Source organism: Morus notabilis, unplaced genomic scaffold (assembly GCF_000414095.1).
Source record: "Morus notabilis unplaced genomic scaffold, ASM41409v2 Scaffold467, whole genome shotgun sequence".
NCBI lineage: Eukaryota > Viridiplantae > Streptophyta > Magnoliopsida > Rosales > Moraceae > Morus > Morus notabilis.
The window spans coordinates 573,816-579,850 of record NW_010361652.1 but is presented as its reverse complement, the minus strand read 5'-3'; positions in this window follow the sequence as shown (position 1 = coordinate 579,850).

Below are 6,035 nucleotides of genomic sequence, written 5' to 3'. Positions count from 1 at the left end.
AGTCGGAGAAGAGTGGGGGGGCGCTGCCGCCGCAAGCCCAATGCTCTCCGGTGCTCGGTGTCGTCGTTCTCCGAGCGGCACTACGCTGGCTCGCCGAAGTCAGACGACGTCGTCGAGCTCCTGCTTTTTCCCCTCCCTCTCATCCTCTTCCCCGGAGCGATCCTTGCATTGCATATCTTCGAGGCGGGTGGGCGGGCGAAGAAGAGCGGCGGCAGCGGGGGAGGGGGGCAGTCGGACAAGAGTGGGGGTGGCGGTGGTGCAGTCGGAGAAGAGTGGGGGGGTGCCGCCACCACCGCTTCGGCGCCATCTACTCCGACTCCGTCTCCGGCACCGCTGACGTCGGCTGCGTCGGTGAGGTCGTCAAGCACGAGCGCCTCGTCGACGACCGCTTCTTCCTAATCTGCAAAGTCTAAGAGGAGGAGGGGCCTCTGGTGGGCTGAAGAGAGAAAAGGAAAACGAGAAAATGCAAATAAGTTTTTTACGTTTTCAGATTTTCAGAAAACGACAAAAACGATTTTGTTTTTGTTTTGTAAAAATTTTTACGCCAAACGCATTTCTTATACACGTTTTCAATTTTTAGCCTCAAAAAATGTGAAAAATAAAAAGGAAAATAGAAATAAACAGGCCCAAGTTTTCTTGATAGAAATTGAAAATCCTACAATAACATTTTGTACGGAATTCTATAAATATGGAATTCTTTAAATAAATTATAAAATGACTACTCCTAACTATAAAGACCCAAACTGGTGATGTCTTTTGACTTTTGAGCCCTGGTCTTACTGTCATTTATTCACCTACACTAAGAGCCTGTTTAGTTCATGGATTAGAACTATGAGATTAGAATTATTTTCAATTTATGTGTGATTTTTGTAAGAGAAAATACTATAGCGAACCATGAATCATGATTCGAATCAGGGAACGAATCCTCCAACCAAACGGGCTCTAAATATCTAATTATATTTTTTTTACTCACACAATAAATAATAATAGTTTGGATACTCACTAGCAAAAAAAACAAAAACAAAAACAGCAGATATTTTAAAAGGAATATACTTTGGTATAACCCAACTCAAAAGTAGTCACTACAACACAGAATAGTCCTTTTATAATAATTAGTTATAGCATTTTTAAAAAACGTCATATTGCATATATGTAATAGCGTTTTAAAATAGTTGTCATATATATATATATATTTATATATATCCCTAAAAATATCATGAAATTTGAACGGTTTTTTTAATATAATTAAATATATGTAAACACAAACATTGGAAGAAAAGTTGGGCGGGGAGTGAAAATTTTTTCCTTCAAATTGCACGTTTCCCGCTCATGTGCCACATTGTGCTTTTTTTGGTCTGTTTAATTTGTGCCAGAGTGTTGCTAAGTCACACAGACGAACAAAGGAACAGAAAAAATCCCCAAATTCCCACTTCATCTCCACTGCCGAAGAGGCATTCACCCGGCCAAGGAAGAAGAAAACCTCACTCGATCCTCTCTTTCCCCCAAATTCCCAGATTTCCCCGTGCATTCTTAGGTTCATGGAAGGAAGATCGATACTTGATTTTGTGAAGACTGGGTTGTGGAAGGAAGATCGAAGGCACGTGAAGCGCTCTTCCTACGCCAAGCTCGGTTACTAGTATTATCATTCGACGTTGTGTTTTAATGGCGGATTTATGTTTCAGTTTTTGCTCCATTGGTTCCAGTTATAGGGCAAAAACAAAAAACGTTCTGAGGATTACGTTTGGAGACCCATTTTCCAAAAAACAAAATTAAGACCACCGATTTTCAGTTCTCTTCCTGATCTGAGACCCATTTTCCAACACCACCTCGCCTGATCTGATTTCTGCATCTCCTCTCCTCGCCTAATCTGATCGTCCAACTGTGGCAGGTGTTTTCTTGATCGGCGAATATCCGGCCCTCCTCCCCCAAACCTACCGAGGGATGGCCCTCCTTCCGGTGTTTAGCTGGTTTTTTTTTTTCTGATTTTCGGATCATTTGTGCATATTTTCTCTCAATCTGTAGATCTGATTACTTGTGATTTTGAAGGAAATTTTTGTTAATTTTTTTTGTTATTGATTTCCCAATCCGTAGTTTCTGTAGATCTGATTGCTTGTGAGGCACGATTTGATTATCTGTCTGCTGCTGCTTCTTATAGGCTAGCTCGATGCAGAGTCGCTGACTCTTCCTTCAGTGTTTCAAAATCTCAAATCACAGATATATCAATTAATTTGGCCAGATCTCTTAGTAAGGTAAAATTTTGTCTTTCAAGTTTGTGATTTAATTTTACGGCCCAAATATATATGTAATTTCTTTCCAACTATGGGTTTTACATTTGTGAGTGTTGGATTCATCTTTATTTTGCATGCTTAAAAAGATACATTTATTTGGTGCAGGCTGGAAATTTTCTAGATGCCGCACAGGAATGTGAAAACTTGAAAATAGAAGGTTTGTGTACAGTGTGACTTGCAATTGTACCTTCTTTCGCTTTACAGCTTACAAACAGAATGTAATATCTAATAGTGCCAGAATGTAATATCCTTTACCGCTCTCTTAGGAGAACAATGCATATCTGGTCTCAACTTTTTCATCTTTCAATTTCTTTTACGTTTAACACCAAGGTGAATTTTGAACCCCAAATTTTATAACCTTTTGAGTTTAGAAGTTTTGGGAGTTTACTGCTGGTGTTTCTGCAAGGCAGTAATACTAATCGTATACTATTGCTGCTACCTGTTTTCTTTTTTATTCTCCATTTCATGACTCGTTCTCTTTCTGATTGAATCTAGGAGAATTGCTTAGTTATGTTATATTGAATTTGGAACTTGTTTCCTTCACTTTCTGATTTATTATATTCTATTATTTGATGCTTAAGGATTGCTTGATGCAGAAGGTCTACACATATATGCTTTATCCTTGTGGAGACTTGGTCAAAGTAACTTGGCCCTCTCTGTGGTCAAAAATCTTGCTGCTAGTGTTTCTAGTATGGAGCACATTTATGCGGCTGCCTCTGCTAGTTTTATCTCTTGAGTGAGATTTAGGAATATGGTTCATGTCCATTCTCGTATGTTTTGAGATCTGTACGTATGTGATTTTTTTGTTCATTTTTGGGGTTTTTTTTGTTCTGTTTTTGTTTGAATCGAAACTATAGGGTAAGGGAACGGGAAGTTTCGGTAAGAGAAGGAACAAGACCCACACGCTCTGCGTGATGTCTAGCCACCGCAGTTTCGGGAAGTTACTGTTATCCGAAATACAGAAAATACTCGTGTAGATGAGAGAGAAGATAATAGAGTTTCGGCAGTGACATGTAAGGAGACTAATTCTCGTCCTACTGAAGCTGAGGGTAGCATCAACGTGCTGAACACGGATGAATCTAAAGATAGAGTGAGACCCAGCAGCGTAAAAGTTCCTCAGATGGTAAGTTCTCTGCTAAAATACACTGAGAGCTCATACTTTCAACCAAAAGAAGGAAAGAAGTTTTAAGAGCTCAGGTCGTGCCAACCTTACAGTTTTTGGAAAGTGTTGCTTTTATTCTCATGACATGTCAATTTGAATTTTTAAGTTTTAGACAACAAGCTTTTTGGAGGGGTTGCATGACACTTCCATTTGGATACAGATTGTGGGTGAGGAATCCAATCAATCATTTCGAGCTCCTATTGATGATACTCAGGTTCTCTTTGCGTCTCTTCCTTGCTAAGATAGTTTGAGTGGGCTTTGCCACTCTCAAAATAAGTGCACATTAGATTGTAGTGGTGTTTGTTTGGATATAGAAAGAAATAATCACCAGGAGCTTGAAGATGATATCCCGTTGTCAATCCGACATCAATGGTTTCTTACTTGTGCTGTATATACAGAAAACGTCACAACCTTTTGCAGGTAAAATGCGCCAAGCAAGCAGGAGCATTTGCATGCTTGCTTGATGAAGATGTAAGTCGTATTCTTGTCTTGGTTATCTCTTTGACTTCCAATTCATGCCATCGCGTGCAATACTATTTGGAGATTTAGAGTGTGTTAGACTCCATGTTGTTATGTCAATAGATTTTATAGTTTATTGTGGCTCTGTTCATTTTACCAATTCGAGTTTAAAATTTGAGTTTTGCTATAGTAAAAAACTCTCAGAAACAGTCACATTTAACTTTTTGGCTACAGTAAAAAGCTCTCACATAAAATCACATCTCAATTCAAATTAAAAACTCGAATCAACGAACTGAACGAGCCCTGTATAAATTATCCGATGTTATTCAAGGCTCCCTTTGAAGGTTGTTTGTTAATATGGGGCCGTTCGGTTCGCTAATTTGAGTTTTTAATTTGAGTTGAGATGTGATGTTGTGTGAGAGCTTTTTACTGTAGCAAAAAAAAAAAAAAAAAAATTAGATGTGACTGTTTCTGAGAGCTTTTTACTGTAACAAAACTCGAATTCTAAACTCGAATCAACGAAAAGAACAGGGTCATGATTTACAATGGTATTGTCTCTTGCTACACTTCAAATAATATCCACACTTTCTCGTTCTTTTTACTTATACAAAGTATTCTTTATTAGTTGTATGGTTTATTTGGTTTTTTCTTTTTGTGTTTCATTAGTTAATCAATTTGTATGTTTTAATTAATTAATTGGATTAATTTTGTGACAAGTCAATAGTTGCTTTGCTGGAGGAGATGACCTTTTTGTTGGAGCATTTTGTCAATATAGATTATTTACTTAACCATTTCATTTGGCTAGACGTTTTGGATACTTTGATATCTCTAGCTATTTCTCTGTATTCTTTACTTGTTTTTAATGTTAAAGTTGTGGACAAATGGTGTGACTTGTGTTGTAAACATCTTATTGCCAACTTTGTAGATACTATTGATAACAATTATTACATTGAATGTTTTTATGTTTTAATTTGAATGTTCTTATTTGGATGTAAGATGTTACTCAGAATTATCATCTATTTGAATGATTTAAAAGTGTATTAATAATAATTTTAAAAAGTTACAAGAGTATGAACATAACAAGGAAAAAAAAACTATTAATTTATACTGTTGTCATGTTAAATAGTTGTAAGAGGTCAAGAATAACTTGTCTTAAATGTTATAAGACTTTCAATTTTTAGTGTTTTTTATAACGCTCTTAAAATGTTATGTTTTCTTATGATTTTTAATAGCGTTCAATGTCTTAATACTTTATAAAATGCTATTAATAGTGTTTAATAGCATTTTTGGTCAGCTACTGATATTAATATTTGTTGTGGTGAGTCTTTTAAATTAACAACCAAGTGAGTGAGATTTTTTTCTTATATCTTTTTTAATTTGAATTATCAAGCAAATGATATACATATTCTAAAATGGACACCCATGTTGACGATGATTGATAAACATCATCCTTAAGTACTCAAAAGGTTACTACAACAGCGATCGTGATAATTCGGGCATTGACACGTATTATCCATAAATGAGTTATTCTATGAAATATTAGAGCTAAAAGAGGTTACTTTTCTAAAGATAATAGCTAGCAATCACCTTAATGAATTGCCTGTGGACTAACATTAATTGATTATGGTGACGGATTTATACTGGTTAAAAGTTTGAGTATTTGGTGGTCTTTCTTTTAAGATTTTAATTTTAAAGGCTTTTGCAAATGTCAATATATATTCATTATCGCTATCATATTTGGGGGACGTGTTCCTCGTTAAGAAATATTGAAGTAGGGCTCGACAGTAGAGATTTTGGAAAATATTTCTATGAGCGTATTAGAAACATTAGAAAATAAAATACGTTGCACAATTACGACGGTGGTAGCTGAAACTGGGAAGATTTTAATTTTAAAGGCTTTTGCAAATGTCAATATATATTCATTATCGCTATCATATTTGGGGGACGTGTTCCTCGTTAAGAAATATTGAAGTAGGGCTCGACAGTAGAGATTTTGGAAAATATTTCTATGAGCGTATTAGAAACATTAGAAAATAAAATACGTTGCACAATTACGACGGTGGTAGCTGAAACTGGGACAAATAATAATAATAATAATAATAATAATAATAATAATAATAATAATA